Here is an 18,991-nt window from a genome sequence, read left to right on the forward strand (position 1 = left end):
AGATTAAAGAATAAAATAGCATTTTGTGTAGTAGTACGATATGCTCACAGTTCTTCAGGAAGCTTCTCATGTTTGATACTGAATTTCTTAAGATGTTGCACAGAGTCTTATTGAAAGACTTAGCTAATCCATTCGCCCGAGGGTGGTATATAGTCAAGTACCTCCCTTCGAAACCAAACTGGTTAACTAAGCGATCAATATGATGACTCCTAAATTGAGGGTCATTGTCAGATATGATCAGATTGGGCACTCAGAAGCAGTACATGATATGACGTCAAATGAATTAGGCTACCGCTCTCTCAGGGACTTACTGAAGGGGGACGCCTTCAGCCCACTTAGAGAAGTAATCTCTTACATCTAGGATAAAAACATCGCCCATTGCGGAAGGGGGGTCAATAGGCCCTATGATGTCCATACCCCATTGTGAGAAGGGCCATGATGCAACCGTAGGGTGTAAGGGCTCTAGAGGTTGGCGAAGCAGGCTGGAATGTATTTGGCATACTTGGCACCTTTTAGTGTAGCTTAAGGAATAGAAGATCATAGAAGGCTAATAGTATCCCAACCTGTGTATTCATTCATATAGCTTAGGACCGGACTGTTTTAGTCAATAAATGCCTGAGTGGACTTCTTCTAACACCTTATTTGCTTCTTGGATATTGACACACTTAAGAAGAATGTTGTCAAATGACCGTCTGAAGAGAGCATCTCGTGCAATCAAGACGATCTTCTGGGAGCCTACCATGTTTTAGGAAACTGGTGATGGGCTCTCTCCAATATTCTACCTGCTCAATTTCTGCACACATTGGGTCAAAGAATTTTGGTTCTTGATCCCGACCCTTAGCTCCTTGATTTTATGCTATTGCCTGTTCAGTCTTGATTAGTTCTTTGGCTGATAGAAGCACTCCAAATGGATAAGGAGGGCACTCAAGGAAGATATTTCTCTCGTCATCTGCATCGACCACTGTCTTTAGCTCGATGTGTCTCCATTCTATTACCCAAACAAGCGTAGGTCCTGATGAGGACAGCTAAATTGTAGCGTCAAGTTTCGCAAGTGCATCAGCCTACAAATTTAGCCTCCTAGGTATGTGACTAGGGATTTCGCAGTATCGTGATAAGTCTTGAGAATGCCTTTTCTTACATCATAGATTCCTTTGGGCTGCTTAATAACCAACTCAAAGTTGCCATAGATCTTAAGCTGATCCAAGTCGAGATCGAAGGCTATCTCGAGTCTAAATATAAGGGCTTGATATTCTGCCTCATTATGAGAACCGGCTTGAGTGAGAGGGAAAGAAAGTGTCAATATTCCTCCTATAGGAGTCAGGAATACTACTCTGAAGCCTCCTTGTTCTGATTTGAAAGCTTCGTCAAAGTACAGTTCCCATACATGAACAAGGTCAGCACAAAATACTTCTTCATCAAGGAGGTCGCTTGATAAAGGAGATTATGTCGGTACGGGGTGTGCTGCAAGAAAGTCAACCAAGGCCAGACCCTTTGATGGCCTTCTGTGGGACATACGTGATGTCAAACTCCATCAGCGATAATGCGCACTTAACAAGGCGTCCCGACAAGCATGGGCATGTCATGAGAAACTTTACAGGATCAGCTTTTGATATAAGTTTCACTTCATGACTAAGCAAGTAATGGCAGAGCTTTTGTACTGTGAAGATCAGTGCTAGACACATCTTTTCTATCGAGGGGTAATTCCTCTCGGCCCCTTGCATCCTGTGGCTGAGATAATACAGTGTCGTTTCCTTTCCCTCGTCATTGTTTTGAGTCAACAATGCTTCACGTGACTCGTCTAAAGTAGTAACGTATAGAATAAGAGGTTTTCCCAATATTGACATAGAGAGTACTGAAGGGTTGAGCAAATAATGCTTGATGTCATCAAGGGCTACTTGACATTCTTCATCCCAGATGAATGGGACCAGAAAGGCTCAAGATGAACCTGAGAATATATGTCTGCTGCCCTTGGAGGGAGCGCAGTTCTCGAAGTGTAGTTGATGACAACATTTCTTGGATTTCCTTGATCTTAACTGGCTCAACTTTAAGTTCTCGATGTCTAACGATGAACCCCAAGAGTTTTTCGGAGCGTAAGCCAAAAGCGCATTTTAGCGGGTTCATTTAGGGATAGTGAAGATGCAACCACTCGAACACCTTTTCAATATCTCTCATGTGATCATCCTTCTTTTTGGATTTTACCACCAAGTCATCCACATAACACTCCACCTCTTTGTGCATCATGTCTTTGAAAATGGTCATCACTGCTCTTTGGTAAGTGGCACCAACATTCTTTAATCCAGAAGGCATCATTGTGTAACAAAAGACCCCTTTTGGAGTTAGGAATGCAGTGGCCTCTTCATCTTTGGGTGCCATCCTTAACTGATATACCCTTAGTACCCGTCTATGAAGGAAAATATTCGACAGTGAGCTGCAGAATCGATGAACATTTCGGTGAATAGCAACGAAAGTCATCCTTGGGACAGGCGGTATTCAAAAAGTCAATAGATACCCTGATTTGACCATTCTTCTTCTTGACAGGAACAACATTTGCTAGCCATTTATGGTATTTGACTTCATGGATGAAGACTGCTTGTCTGAGTTTAGTTATCTCGGAGTCAATTGGCATCTCAAGATCGGGCCTGAACCTTCTTGATTTCTGTTTTACAGGTTTGACAGTCGAATCAATGCCGAGACAATGAATAACGACTTGTGGGTCTAAACCAGACATCTCATGGTAATGCTAAGAAAAGATGTCATGGTTTGCTTTCAAGAAAACAATGAAATCCTCTCTCTTCTGGAGACATAGTCGTTGAAATGAACGTAGGTCTGAGGTCCGTTTCATCTTCAAGATTTATTTCTTCTAGTTTATCAGCTGTGGCCTGACCACCTTATTCCCATTCTTCTTGAGCCTCTTGCAACTTTCATCATTGTTTTAAGAGATCTTTTGATTGACCTCAAGTGCAGAGACCAACAATCCTGACATCTCTGCCTCCGATAGAGGCTCAGAGTGGACTACAATTTCTGCATCTTTCGCCACTTGAGGAATGGAAGGATCTTCCGTAAATAGGGATTATTTCTCGGTCTACAGGGGTTTGACTTGGAGATTATAAGGAATTTGGGATCAACGATTGCAATGCAGGAAGTGTGCGAGTCACACAGTCTTTGAGCAGCTATCAGCAGCGTTTAGTCCACCCTAGCTGGTGTTTCACAAACTTGTATCATGTGGCAAGTTTCTTGAGAATAGAAACTTTGCCCCCTTGACTCTCTCAATCTCCGCTCAAAGTCAAGTTCAGGTGGGCACTGGGGTTTCTTTGGCTTCTACTTCTTGTGATTCTTTGAAGAAGGTGGCTCTGCTTTGGCTTTTGTTGTTTGGGCAACAACAACTGTTAAGAACCCTGCTGCCTGTGCGAGAGTCTTTCTCAATTGTTTTCGCTGCGTCCCACTTATATTGGATCCTGCAAGTTCTTAGTCTAGAGCCTCGAAGTCGGTACGCATCAAGATTGTACCTGCAGTAGAGACAGAAGAGGGAGAATAAGAAGCAGACGAAGAAGGAGGAGAAGGGTTAGAATGTGGGGGACTTTTAAGGTCGTTCCCCTCATCAGACCGATCTGGGCAGCTTTTTACGTTATCACCAGGATTGGATGGGTGTAGGGGGCGTTTAGGTCTTTCCCCTTCTTAGACAGTTGGGGAGTTCATTTAATGTCGTCACCCTCATCGGACGTGTGTTGAGTGGGAGACAGCATGAGAATGTCTTCTTGACAGGACAAAGAAGGATGAAGGATCGTGCCAGGGATGAAGTCCAGTAAAGTTGGCAGTGGAGGAAGGGGCCTGAGAAATTCTTGCTCAATTGTGGGTTGAGAGGTCTTGTTTCTCCAGCAAGCAGCCCTTGACAGCAGTCTCTTTTCACTTTTTGGAAGTGATGTTTGATTTGTCTCGCTGGGGTGGCAAACCGCTCTAGCTTGGCGAACTGCTTCTCGCCTTAGGGACTTGAGTCTGCTTCGGGCATGGTAGATTATCCATGGCTGGGAAGTCGAGGGTTCCGCAGAGTCTGAGTCATTGATCGAAAGGTCCTACCTTGTGAGATCTTCTTGCCCCGAAGGGGAAGTGCTTTGGGGATCACTTATGGGGAGGTTGTAAAATTCTTGACACACTCGCATCTTCTTTGTGAATATGTCAAGGACAGTTGTGCATTCTGAGAAGTAACGACCTCTTATCTGATGGTATGGACACCAATGATCTTCAGTCCCCTTAACAAGGTGAAGGGTTTGCCTTGCTTGCTTTTAGTGTGATTACGCCTTCCTGAAGAAATATAATGAAGAAGGCATAGAGGATACCTTATATTTCGTCCTTCTCTTGGATGGTTACGGCATGGGAGGCCTCAACTGCCTCGAAGGCCTTCTTTAGGTCTTCAAGATTTATCTGGCCCTTCTGAATTAGGGCCTCGATAATGTCCTTTAGTGTGTAGCATTCATTTGTGGGATGATTGATCCTCCAATGGTAAGCACAATAATTCGCCAGAGTGTCAAGGCCAGATTACTCAAGGAACTTGACTTCTGGAAGCCGGATCATATTCTATTTCAATAATAATCTGAACAGCGCAGAGACCATTCCTTCTCGAAAGGATAGACCTTGTTCCTATGCCGGACAAAATAATCACCCCGATCAAGCTTGGATGGGGGAGCTACCCGATTGTATGACGGTCATTGCTTGCCAGCTTAGGGTGTGACCTTTGCCACCGCTACCCCTTTAGAGAGCTCCAAAGTTTGGGAGGGATCCTTCTTTGAATAAGTGGCCAAGACGGCTGCATTGATTACCCCTTTCTGTTGGCTACCCCGTGTGTTATTTCAAGAGCTACCATTGCCCCGATCTTGGATCCACAAGCTCATCTGGGTCTTGAGTCAAGGTGAGAAGTTCGATTGTTTGAACCTCTCTCTCCACCTCATAGAAGCGTTGGTAGAACAGTTCTCCATCTCCTCCCATGTATGCACCAAGTTTGGAGGAGGTCAGGCATACGATTGGAATGTTGGACCATCGAGGCTCTCAACGAACTGTCAGAGAAGAAGTCTCTCGTCAGCCGCTGTTTCCTGACATGCTTCCTGGAAGTGGGCGATATGCTGGTTCGGGGACGTAGTTCCACTAAATAGAGGAATCTTCCCTTTCTTATAGTTTGAGGGGAATGGGACCTAATCAATATAAGAGGGGTATGGTCTCTGATAAGGCATCGCACCCTGTATGCCCAGAATTTGTTTGTTCTTTAGGATATGGGTGACCATAGTGTCAATATATAACTGAGAGACCGGATGAGGGATAGAATTGTCTTGTGAGGTAGACAGAGGAGGCTGCCATGAAGGTACACCATCAGAGTGATGGGAATTGACCTCATGGTTAGGAGACTGACATGTAGTGTCAATACGATCGATCTTTTCCATAATCGCGTGCACTATTTCCTCAAACTTGTTCATGCGATCCTCTTGCGCGTCACAGGGTTTACTTACAACCATTACACTGAACGTTTCTCTAGGGAGGTCAACGTTAGTGGAAACTGAAGGCTTGTGAGCTTGACGGGTCGTAAGTGGTAGGTCAGTCAGTAGGCGTCAGCATGCCCTGATTGCACTCGACTCCTGTGCGCTGATCATGTTTGGACCAGTTCTCGATGGTCTTGGGATCGTGGCTGCTAAGCTGGTTCACAACAATCTTGGGACCGTGGTTGTTGAGTGGTTGGGTCTTCTTTTGCGATAGTAACCACGGCACAGGGCTCATGGAGCTCTTCTTCAGGCTTCATCGTTTGAAGGGGATAGAAGGGATTCAAGTGAATAGGGTCATCAAAATTGGCTTGTTTTACTGCCTTGGTCACCGCCCTAATAAAAATTTGCAGACCTCTATCACGTTTACCCTTGATTTTTCACACCAAAACTGTGATCTAGGTCTCGCACAAGAGGGAGTTGTCTTCATCAGGTGCGGCAATGGATGAGGGGTAGGAACTGGAGTCATCTTGGGCCGGGGAGGATGAAGGACTCGATCTCCCATGAGGTCCATGCCTCGAGCTATCTTATGAGATCTAGAGACATGACCAAAGGGCTGGGGCTGGTTCAAGATGGAACTCTTGGGGAAAACCTTCGAGTATCAAGGCTAAAGGTGCTTGCTCATTGAAGGAGCATGAAGGAATAGGGTTGACTCATGAGCAGGCTTGAGTCAAGGGCGAGAGGACACCAGAGACGGTGACGTGTGTGCGCCCCTTGAAGATGGATCTCCGGGGACCTGGGGGTCCACCCAAACTCGTGCAGGTGATCTACCCTTAGAAGGCCGAGAAATACGAGTAGGTGTTTGTAAGAGAACAGGTGTAGGCCTACCCCTTACAGGGTGCGCTTGTACGTGCATAGTAGGAGGATGAGGAGGTCGTCTCCTGTGTACTAGGATTAGCGCAATAATGGCGTTGCCCTGAGCAGTGAGATGCATATGAGTAGCGTGCACTGGAACTGGCCTTAGAAGGTTCGATCTTGGACATGGACTCGAGGTAACAGAAGGGTTTCCCTGAGGTGTGGCTCGAGTGGGTGACCTACGAGCCTTGTGGTGTGTGTGAGTGGTGGAGACCGTGGGTTTCTCCCTCGAAGTGTTGAGCCTCTACGGATAGAGACCAACGGTTCATAAATGTGGGAGGTAGCCTTCTGACGACCCACAGGAGCAATGACAACTTGCTTGCCTTTTGTAGAAAGGGATTGGGTAGCATTCCGGCATACCTCAGGAACTCAACCTGCAAATGACCTGTCGGTGGTTGGGTGTATGCTATGTGGGGCAACATAAGTGTTGCCCATGCAGGGCGCCTTGGTAGAGTTTCCACCCGAGCGAAGAGATGGGTAGTGAGGGACCTTCAAGTCCCTCCTCACACCAGTCCAGGTTAAGATCTGAGAGCTAGACAAGGGGTCTTTGCTCAAGAGGATGGTCGGGAAAGAAATCGAACGAACTTGTTCCCTAGGGACACTCTCGAATATGGGGATAAGAAAATCCCCGATCCAGATAAATGGGTTATAGAACCCAGCAACCATAAGTGAATGTGAAAAGATAATGAAAGCATAAAATAAACGAAGAAACTAGTCAAATAAGAACGATTCAACTAAGGGGCAGTAAGTCCCCCATGGAGTCACCAAGCTGGTTAGGTGCCTTGATCTCGCCCTCCGGATCCTAGATGATTGAGCGGCGTGCATCTCTGGTTTTGAGGGAAGACCCAGGACATTTCTGAGATTGCCCTCTCAGGAACCCCATTCGAGAACGGGGGCAGGTGTTACCAGCAGGTGAGAGAAGAATTTTAAAGGTGGGTTCGGGACTTACTCGAGCTGGCTCCCGTGGGCACCTTCTTAGATCATGAAGAAAGCCCCCCAGTAATGAAACTGGTTAGGAAACGCCTCCCTTAGCTCGTATTCTTCTTGTTTTCTGCTTTTCTGCAATCACACACATATATGGCAAAGGTTATAACATAGGTGGGTCAGAGCTCACCCTTTTTCTCTTTGATGAACATACTCAAGCAGGCGCATTCAAACAAAAGAGAAGAAAGACGGGGTGAGATAATCAAGCCGGCGAGTAAATAGACTGACGTGGTAGTGAAATGGGCTTGGTAGACCGTTTCATAGGATCACTACTAAACATCATTACCAACACCGATTAGCTTGGCACGATGGTCAGTCTATCATGGAAATAAAGCAGGCTAATTCATCCTGGCACAACACCATTACGGCTAGACGACAGGACTTCCATGAGAGGCTAATCTCAATCCCTCTTAGTCGAACGAGAAGATGGCCGAGTGATGGTTATGGGGGAAAGAATGAAGTAAGAGAAGAAGGGAATAGATAGAAGGAGGGAGAAGATATGAGAGGATAAAAGAGAGAGTGAAGGAAGATACAATAGGTGCTAGACATTACTGACTGTTTCAGAAGAGAAGAGAGAAAGTTGTCGGCGCTAAACCTCACTGGTTGTGTCAGAAGAGAGAGAGAGGAAGCAGTCGACACTAGTCTTCGTCGACTGTGTCAGAGGATGAGAGAGAGAGGAAGCAGTCGGCGCTAAGCTTCATCGATTGTGACGGGAGAGAAACAAGGGAGAGAGATCGAGCCGGCGTTAGGCTTTGTCGACTGCAACAGAAGAGGGAGAAATCCAACTGGTGTTAGGCTTCATCGAATATGGCAAGAGAGGGGAGAGAAATCCAACTGACACTAGGGTTCTCCTATTACATTAGAAGAGAAGAGAAAAATTCAACTAGCGCTAGGGTTCGTCGATTGCATTAGAAGAGAAGATAGAAAAATTCACCCGGCATTGGGCTTCACCGACTGTGTTAAAAGAGAAGAGAGAGAAATTCACCCAGTGTTGGGAATGAAAGAAGAAGAGGAGAGAAAACCCCACCCGACACTAGGGATGAAAAAAGAAGAGGAGAGAGAAAAACCAACCGGTGCTAGGCTTGTGTCAGTTGTGATAAGGGAGAGAGATAGAGATGAGGAGAGAGAAAGAGGGGAGGAGAGAGAAAGAGGGGAGGAGAGAGAGAGGGGAGGAGAGAGAAAGAGGGGAGGAGAGAGAGAGGGGAAGAGAGAGAAAGAGGGGTGGAGAGAGAAAGAGAGCAAGAGAGAAAGAGGGGAGAAGAGAGAAAGAGAGAAAGAGGGGAAGAGCGAGAAAGAGGGGAGGAGAGAGAAAGTTACCCGCTCGAAGGGTACTGGCCCTTCTCTTCCCTCCTCTCTCTTTCTTTTTAATCATCAAATAATGAATTGAGAGTTTGAGGTTTTCTTTACAATGGCCTATTTATATAGAATTAGGCCCAAACATGGGTGGACTAATCAAAATTAAGCCTAATTACTGAAAATTAAGATTTAATTGAATGAAAAGAAATTGTAAAAATGGGAGCAAAAGAATTGTTTTGGCCGTACCTAACATTGTGTGGAATTCCTATACAGCCTGAGATCTTACGTTTCTTTTGTGGCTGACTCGGGGTTGTTCTGATGCCCGTTTGATCAAAAGATTATTGTTTTCTTATAGGGCTCAGTATGACGATCGTTTTGATACAAATTTTGAACTATGGATCGTGTTTCGAACCACAATCATGAGACTTGAAATTTGTTTGAATCTTACAGTGCACTCGTTCCATAATGTTTTTCAGTGATTTCTTCATCGTAGTGCACTAAGCATGCCGTCACAATCGCGTGGCAACAAACGGAAAGCGATTCTGAGCCCGAACGAAGATTTTGCAACTTTTGAGTTTTGGCCGGAATCTGGAATCGAGTGGCTGGAATTTCAGTTACTTCGTTGGCTTTGTGCATGAAATCTGACAGTCCATCATGTACGGGGTTCGGACCAATGACAGTCCTCGACCATACGCACACAATGGACTTGGTTTCGTGTTGATCCGTTGCACGAGCATCGTGATTTGGTCAATCGAGCGAGGCATGTTACTACTGAATTTTCTGCAACTTCTTCACAGATCAATGACTTTCATTTAGGTTTTTTCTTTGCTTGGGTGTTGTCACATGACGTACCACATATCGAATTGTTCGTCTTAATGAGACGAACATTCTCACCAAATTTGGGATCGATCCAACTTGGAACGAGTGAGTTATGGGCCCCGAAAGTGACTGCCTGTGACTATAAAAACAACCATATGTAATGGTGTTTTAGTGCAGGGTGGCCACACGGGAATAGTCTGCGGCCTTCCCTTTTTTAGTCTTTTACCCATAACTTTGCCTTGGAGTGCCCGATTAAGATGAAACTTGACCCATATGGGTTGTCAACCTTTACCAAATCCAATGACAGTAGTCCCATAGCTGTTTGGTGAACCAAAAGTATAGATCTAGTTATGGGATCCATTTCAGGGTGTTAGAGACCAATTTCGCTGAAATTGTTTCTTTGTGTTCACTGCCTTAGACATGTTTGATCGCGATGAAACTTTGCAAGTGGTCTTCTGAAGTGTTGATGACGATCTTGACCAATTCTGGGGCCATTTTGAGACTGTCGAGAATTTCCACTGTTTTGTAAGTTTTATTGACCAGCTTCCTACCAAGCACCAAGGTGCTGAAAAATGCATTCAAACTTGGAATTGTAGTGGGATTTCCTCTTGAACAGGACTGATGGCTTAGAAGCATTCAGGGAGAATGGTACAAACAATGTGGCCTTTCTATACCTTCTCCACGACTACAGCTTCAAACCCAGAGCATTCCCTCAGCTCGTGGCCTCATACCTGGTGATATGGGCACCAGAGATTTTTCGTACCCTAGGCAAGATGCCTAGGTTTCCTAACGGGCTCAGGAGTGACGAGACCCTATTGGAGCATTGCCAGAAAGAGAGCTTGCAGAGGGTCTAACTCAGCACTTCTCTAGGCTTGTGTCGGGAGGTCTTCTTGCACTTGTGGAGCAGTTGGAGGTGTCCTTCTGGCTTATCATGAACTTCCTGAAACTACTGCATCTTCTCTGCCAAGAGTTTGTGGAATTCAGTGCATTTGCTCAAGTCATGTCCTCATATCAGATGATACGGACACCAGAGGCTCTCAGTTTCTGGAGGCAGGAACTTGGGCTGCCTTGCCAGCTTCAGTGTGATGAGACCTTCGATTGCCCCAATTGTTTTCTTTAACTCTTCGAGATTTATCTGGCCCTTGTTAATAAGGCCTTCAATAATGTCTTTGACCGTATAGCATTCTTGAGTGGGGTGGCCTACTCGTGTCTCTTGTCCAGCCTTCTTTGGGGATTCAACTCCGGCAACTGGATCATATTTTGCTGTAGTGGTAACCGAAGCATTGTAGGAACCCACTCCTTCTTGAAGGGGTACACCTTGTTCTGGTGTTGGATCCAATTGTCACTTTGATTTATATTTTTAGGGGGTGGGACCTTGTTAATGGACTGTTGCTGCTTGCCTCCAGTCTGAGGTTCTATCTGTGCCTTGGTTGTGACTACTCCTTTGAAAAGGTCCAAGGTTTCAGGGGCAGCTTTCTTAAGGTCACTCATAGTGACAGCCGCACTAATCATCCCTATCTGTTGGTTGCCTCGATTGTTGGGGCGAGAATTGCCATTGCCCCGACCGTTTCCTGAGCTAGAAGGCTGCTGACGAGATCCACCATTGTGCTTGGACAGACCTTTTATACGAACCACTTTAGAGCTAAGCTCTGACATGGAGGCTGGATTTGAAGCCTCACAATGAAGGGCGATCTCGGGCAGCATATTTCATATGTAGGTCTGAACTGCTTCTCTTTCAGTCATGGGAGTGGCATGATAGGTTGTCAACTCTTTCCATCGAGCAATGAACTTATAGACTGGCTGATTAGGTACTTGATTCAGAGTGAGGAGCTCGATGGTTTCCACATTTCTTTGGACTTCATAGAAGCACTGGTAAAACAATTGCTCTGTTTCCTACCATGTGTGTACCGAGCTTGGAGGCAGCTGAGCATACCTCTAGAAGGCTGGCCCTTCAAGAGTTTCGACAAACTGAGGGAGGAGGAGTAGCCCGTCAACTGTTGTCTCTCAATAAGCTGCTTGGAAGTGAGTGATATACTTGTGCGGGGATGTAGTGCCATTGAGCATGGGGAGCTTCCCTTTTTGATAGTCTGGGGGAAACGGCACCTGGTCGATATATGAGGGGTACGACATTTTGTTAAGTGGCGTCCCTTGCATTCCTTGGATCTTACTCTAGAGCCTATGGGTCATCATGGCAGCTATATCGGCTTGCGAAACCATGTGGGGAGCAGAGCTGTCTTGGGAGGCCAGTGTGGGAGTATGCTTGAGAGCTGTGTCCTCACCAGGCGGGGAGTCGGCCTTATGGTGAGAAGCAAGGGGCCTAGAGAATTCTAAGTGATCCATCTTTTCAAGAATGGACTGCATCATCACCTCGAACCTGTTCATACACACTTCTTGAGCGTCACTCGGCTCACTGATCACCATGATGTTGACCGTTTCTTCTGGAGTAGTGGACTACTGGGGTTGGCTAGTCATACGTGGCAAGTCAGTCTGTAGGGGCTAGGCATGCCCTGATTAGACCCGAGTCTTGTATATCGACCGTGTGAGGACCGGTTCTTAATGGTCTTGCGACCGTGACTTCTTGTCAGCTCGGTCTTTTCCTATGACGATAACCACCAAGCAATAGTCTTGGACTTCTAGCCTAGGTTTTAAAATCCGCAAGGGGGATAAGAGATTGTGAGGCAGGAGCTCATCGAGAGTGGTAACCTCAACTGCCTTAGGGGCCTCTCTAGTCAGAAGCTGCAAGCCTCTCTTCTGCCTGATCTTAAGGCTGCAATAGACTTCACTCAAGAATTGAGCTTGAGATTTGGATTGCCCTTTCTTTCTTGAGCACGCGAGGGCTGTATCCATCAGCTGGAGCAAAGAGTCAGGTCCAAATATAGAGGGCAATCTGGGCTGCTGCCTTGCAGGCTGTAGGGTTCTATCTTCCATCAGGCCTTTTCCCCGAGTTCCCTTGTGAGGTCTTGGTACATGACTGACCTAAGGTGGTTGACTCAAGTTGGTACTCGTAGGGAAAACCTTTGAGTACCAAGTCTCGAGCTGTTTTCCTGACAAAGGAAGGGTGACAAAAGAAGGAACTAGCTCACGACTCCACCTGAGTCGGAATCGGGGAGGAACCTATGAAGCTGGATTGTGAGTCCTGACTCAATAAGAGTGTAGGGACTGAGACTTGAGAGACTCGCTTCCCTGGGACAATCATGAGTGCGAGGATGAGAAAATCCCCAACTCGGATGAACGGGTTGAATAACCTAAATGCCATGGAGTGCAGTACAGAAAATAAAACGTGATGTCGATCAAGCAAGTGCGAACCGACAAAGGGGTAGTAAGTCCCCAATGGAGTCACCAAACTAGTCGGATGTCGTGATCTCGTCTCCCTAAATCTAGATGATTGGGTACACATGTCTCGGGTCCAGAAGACCCAAGACTTGAGATCGCTCTCTCGGAAACCTTATTCACAAAACAAAGCCCCTCACAAAACAAAGCCCCTCAAGCTGACTCGCGCAAGTGCCTTATTAGATAATGCGAAAGCCCCTCAGCTGCTTCAACTGGTTCGGACTCGCCTCCCCTAACTTGCAACCTCCTTGTTTTCTGCAAATCACTAACATGGTCAATTTGTAAGACAAGTGAGCCTTGGGGCAAACATGCACATTCAGATGGTAGAGAAGATGAGAAGTTACGGTGATGAAGGAGAGGATTTGAATTAGGAGGAGAAAACGAGAAGAGAACTTGACAAGGGAATGAGACTAACATGATAGCTAGACTATTACAGTGACTGACTGGGAGTGATAACACGATGGGCACCGAAACACAGACGGGCATGGTATTCTGGACCAGCACGACGGTAATACTGCTCAATAGCCAGATCTCTATGATAGCTCTAAACTGAGTCTATCCTTTAGTCAAGCGAGAATGGAAGAATAAAGGAGAAAATAAGATAGAGGAGAGAAGATGTGAAACAAAGGAGTAGAAAGTCCCGACGGGGTTAGGCATCACCGTCCATATCTGTGGAGTAACAATATCGTGGGCCCTGGACGGCGCTGGACATTGCTGCTCGTGGCGGAGGGGCAAGAAGTGAACTACAGATGACGTTGGCCATCGCCATCAACGGCACGAGAAGGCAGCAATGACCCTTCACAGGCAGCGATAGTTATCACCATCTGCGATGGCACAGAGCACAAAAGAGGCCTGCGGACGGCGAAAAGCATCGCCATCTGCGATAGACCTGAAGCACGGGTGAGACCCCCGCAAGCGGCGATAGGCATCACCGTCAATAAGAGATGTGAAGCACGAGCGAGACCCCCGCGGGCGATGATAAGCATCGCAGTCTGTGATTTGTGCAAAGTAGGGTGAGACCCACGCGGGGGGCGATAAGCATCATCGTCTGCAAGAGACGCGAAACATGGGCAAGACACCTTGCGGGGGGAGATAGGCATCGTCCTCTGCAAGAGACACGAAGCACAGGTGAGACCCCCTCGGGCGGAGATCGGCATCGTCGTCTGCGAGAGACACTAAGCACGGGTGAGACCCCGACGGGAGACGATAGGCATCGCTGTCTGTGCTTGTGCAGGACGTCGAAGACACACCTGCGGATGGCAGTGATCAGCGCCGTCTGCAACCCGTGAAATAAAGAAATATAGCTCACGATCAGTAATGCATCGCGGTGCATGACGCTAGTCTTGGAATAAAAATTGGAGCTCGACCCACTACTTTGTGCTCCTTCAGACGGCGCTACGCACAACAACGACTAACGTCGTGCGTGGACCATGTTGAGGAAAAGGAGACGAACTAAGAAAGAAGGAAGGAAGTTCGTGCATGGTGCTGCCATCGTCATGGAAGAGAGGATAGGGAGAGAAAAGAAAGAGAGAGAAGAAAGAAAGAGGCATGCACGGCATTGCCACTGTTGTGCATGGCCTTTGAGAAAGACTCAGCATAGAAGAAGGGAAGAGAAAGAAAATACCTTGAAGATAGGAGCGGTACTACTCTAAACTCTCTCTCCTCTCTCTCTTCAAGATCTACGCAAGAGAACTCAAGAAGAAAGCCTTGATTTTATTGATCAAAGTGTACTCAGGTTGGCGCAATAACGGTGTTGCCCCGAACAGTGAGATGCATATGACTAGCGTCCGCAAGAGTTGGCCTTGGAAGGTTCGATCTTGGGCACAGACTCAAGGTAATAAAAGAGTTGCCCCAAGTTGTGGCTCAAGTGGGTGACCCATGAGCCTTGTGGTGTGTGTGAGGGGTGGAGGCTCTGGGGTTTCTGCCTCGAAGTGTTGTGCCTCTAGGGATAGAGACTAATGGTGCAGAAATGTGGGGGGTAGCCTTATGACGACCCACAGAAGCAATGGCAACTTGCTTGCCTTTTGCAGAAAGGGACTGGGCAGCCTTCCGGTGTACCTTAAGAACACGATAGGAAAGTGACTTGCCGGTGGCTGGGTGCATACTGTGTGGGGCAACATAAGTGCTGCCCATGCAGGGCGCCTTAGTGGAGTTTCCACCAGAGTGAAGAGATGGAGAGTGAGGACCTTCAAGTCCCTCCTCACACCGGTCGAGGTTAAGACCTGGGAGCTAGATAAGAGGTCTTTGCTCAAGAGGATGGCCGGGAAAGAAGACGAAGAAACTTGTTCCCTAGGGACACTCTCGAATACGAGGATAAGAAAATCTTCGATCTGGATAAATGGTTTACATAACCCAGCAGCCATAAGTTAATGTGAAAAGATAATGAAAGCAGAAAATAAAAGAAAAAACTAGCCAAACAAGAACGATCTGACTAAGGGGTAGTAAGTACCCAGTGGAGTCGCCAAGGTAGTTAGGTGCCTCGATCTCGCCCTCTGGATCTTGGATGATCATGCGGCACGCATCTCAGATTTCGAGGGAAGTCCCGGGATGTTTCTGAGATCGCTCTCTCGGGAACCTCATTCGAGAATGGGGGAAGGTGTTATCAACCAGTGAGAGAGGAATTTTAAAAGTGGGTTCGGGACTTACTCGGGCTGGCTCAAGTGGGCGCCCTCTTAGATCACGAAGAAAGCCCCCCAATAATGAAACTGGTTCAGAATCGCCTCCCTTGGCTTGTATTCTTTTTGTTTTCTGCAATCACACACATATATGGCAAAGGTTGTAAGACAGGTGGGTCAGACCTCACGCTTTTCCTTTGATGATCATACACAAGCAGGCGCATACAAAAAGAAGAAGAGAAGAAAGATGAGGGAGGGAAAAGCTCGACTTAGCGAGAGGACTATCCTGGCGAGTAATCGGCCTGACGTGATAGAGAAACGGGCTGGGCAATTGAGACTGGCTCATAAGATCACTACTAGACGTCATGACAAACACCGACTAGCTGGGCATGATGGTCAGTCTGTTGTGGCAATTAAGCGGGCCAAGTCATCCTGGCACAACAACATTACGGCTAAACGATAGGACTTACATGGGAGGCTAACCTCATTCCCTCTTAGTCGAACCAAAAGATACCTGAGTGATGGTTATGGGGGAAAGAATGAAGTAAGAGAAGACAAGAATAGACAGAAGGAAGGAGAAGAGACGCGAGGATAAAAGAGAGAGGGAAGGAAGATGCAGTCGGTGCTAAACATTGCCAACTGTTTCAAAAGAGAAGAGAGAAAGCAATCGGTGCTAGGCTTCGCTTCCTGTCAGAAGATGAGAGAGAGAAAGCAGTTAGCGTTAGGCTTGACCAATTGTGTCTGATGAGAAGAGAGGAAGAGAACCAACCGGCGCTAGGATTGCACCGATTGCAATGGGAGAGAAACAAGGGAGAGAGGTTGAGTCGACACTAGGCTTTGCCGACTACAACAGAAGAGGGGGAAATCGACCCGACATTAGGCTTCCCTGCCTGTGACAAGAGAAGAGAGAGAAATCTAACTGATGTTAAGCTTCGCCAATTGTGACGAGAGAGAAGAGAGAAATCCAACCGGTGCTAAGGTTAGTCGATTACATTAGAAGAGAAGAGAGTTAAATTCAACTGGCATTAGGATGAAGGAATAGGAGAGATAACCCCACTTGACACTGGGAATTAAAGAAGAAGAAGAAGAGAGAGAAAACCCCACCCGGCACTGGGGATGAAGAAGAAGAAGAGAGAGAAAACCCCACCCGATGCTGGGGATGAAAGAGAGGAAGAGAGAGATGAGAAGAGAGAGATAAAGGGGAGGAGAGAGAAAGTTACATGCATAGAGGGTATCGGCCCTTTTCTTCTCTCTCCTCACTCTCTCCAAGACATACTCACAAGCTCAAGCAAGAATGGAAATTTTTATTGAACGATCAAAGAATGAACTAGGCGTCCTTTTACAATGTGGAATTGCCTGTTTATATAGAATTGGGCTCAAACATGGGTGAATTGATCAAAATTAAACCTAATTGTTGAACATTAAGATTTAATTGAATTAAAAAAATTGTAAAAATGGGTGTAAAAGGACTATTTTACCCTTTCTTAACAATATGTGGAATTTCAGAACGATCCCTACTGCTGCTCGAGATCTTGTGTGATCTTCTATGGCTGACACAGGGTTGTTTTGATGCCCGTTTGATCGAAAGATTATTTTTTCTTGTAGGGCTTGGCCTGGCGATCATTTGTTACTAATTTCGAATCATGGATCGTGTTTCGAACCACGATCATGAGACTTGAAATTTTTCTTGAATCTTGAAAACTTTGGATCGATAGTGCGCTCTTTCCTCAATGTTTTTCTGTTATTTCTTCATCGTAGTGCACTAAGCATGTCGTCACGATCGCGTGGCAACAAACAGAAAGTGATTTGGAGCTCGAAAGAAGATTTTGTAACTTTTGAGTTTTGGTCAGAATCTACAATCCGATGGCCGGAATTTTAGTTACTTTGTCGGCGTCGTGCATGAAATTTGGCCGTCCATCATGTACGAGGTTGAGACCAATGATAGCCCTGGACCTTACGCATATAATGAAATTTGTTTCGTATTGATCCATTATGCGAGCATCGTGATTTGGACCATCGAGCGAGGCATGTCGTTGATGAATTTTCTGCAACTTCTTCACGGATCAGTGACTTTCATTTAGTTTTTCTCTTTGCTCGGGTGTCGTTACGAGGCGTACCACATTTCGAATTATTCATCTTGATGAGACAAACATGCTCACCAAATTTTGGAGTGATCTGTGTTAGAGCAAGTGAGTTATAGGTCCCGAAAGTGACTATTTGTGTTTATAAAAATAGCCACCTTTAATGGTGTTTTTGAGGCCACACGGGAATAGTGTGTGGCTTATCCCTTTTTGGTATTTTACCCATAACTTTGTCTTAAAGTTTCCAATTAAGTCAAAACTTGACCTATAGGGGTTTTCGACTGTGCCAGATCTAATAGTGGTGGTCCCACATCTATTTGAAGCACCAAAAGTATGGCCCTAGTTACAGGGTCCATTTCAGGGTGCTAAAGATCAATTTATAAAATTGTTTCTTTGTGTTCACTGCCTTAGACATGTCTGGTCGGGATGAAACTTGGTAGGTGATCCTTTGAAGTACTGATGTCGATCTTGACCAATTTTGGGGCCATTCTGAGGCTGTCAAGAATTTTCACTGTTTTGTAGGCTTTATTGACCTGCTTCCTACCAGGGACTAAGGTGCTGAAAAATACGTTCAAACAACATCCTCTTGTTGAGATGAAGGAAGAAGGATGATTGCGCCAGGGATGAAATCTTGTAAGATTGGAAAGGGAGGAAGAGACCTGCGAAACTCTTGCTCGACCGACGGTTGAGGCAGCTTGCCCCTTTTGCGAGCAGCTCTTGGGGCTCTTCTCCTGGTTTTTGTCGGAAGTGATTGGTTCATCTTGCTAAGTTTGTGAACAACCCTAGCTTGATGAACTACCTCTCGCTTCAATGATTTGGGTCTGGTTCGCAAATGGTGGACTCTCCATGGTTGGGAAGTTAAGGGTTCAGCAGGATTTGAATCATCATTACCCATATCTTGTGTCAGAAGGCCCTCTTGCACCAATGAAACAGTGACTTGTGGATTCCCTTTGGAACCGTGACAGGGTTCTGGGCATCCCTATCTTTTCTTCGCAATTATGCCGTGGAAACTGGAGCACTCACTTAGGTCGTGGCCTCATATTTGATGGTACGGGCACCAATGATTCTCAGTTCCCTAAACAAAGTGCTTGGGTTGCCTCACTGGATTTGGTGTGATGAGGCCTTCTTGGAGCATCATGACGAACAAGGCACGAAGGAGATCAGATGCTTCATCTTCCTCGTGGACTATTACTACGTGAGAAGCTTTCGTTTCCTCGAATGCCTTCTTTAGCTCTTCGAGTTTTATCTGACCCTTCTGGATCAGATCCTCGATGATGTCCTTGAGCGCTTAGCATTCCTTTGTGAGATGGTTAATTCTTCGATGGTAGGCACAGTAATTCGCATGAGTGTCGAGTCCAGCTTGATCAGGGAATTTGGACTCAGGCAGCTCGATCATGTTTTGTTTCAATAACAATCGAAGTAACATGGGAACTCATTCTTTTTCCAAAGGGTAAACCTTATTCATGTGCCTGGCCCAGCGATTTCTTTG

Source organism: Amborella trichopoda, chromosome 11 (assembly GCF_054954075.1).
Source record: "Amborella trichopoda isolate Santa Cruz 75 chromosome 11, AtrichopodaSantaCruz75HAP2 v2.0, whole genome shotgun sequence".
In the NCBI taxonomy this organism is placed as follows: Eukaryota; Viridiplantae; Streptophyta; class Magnoliopsida; order Amborellales; family Amborellaceae; genus Amborella; species Amborella trichopoda.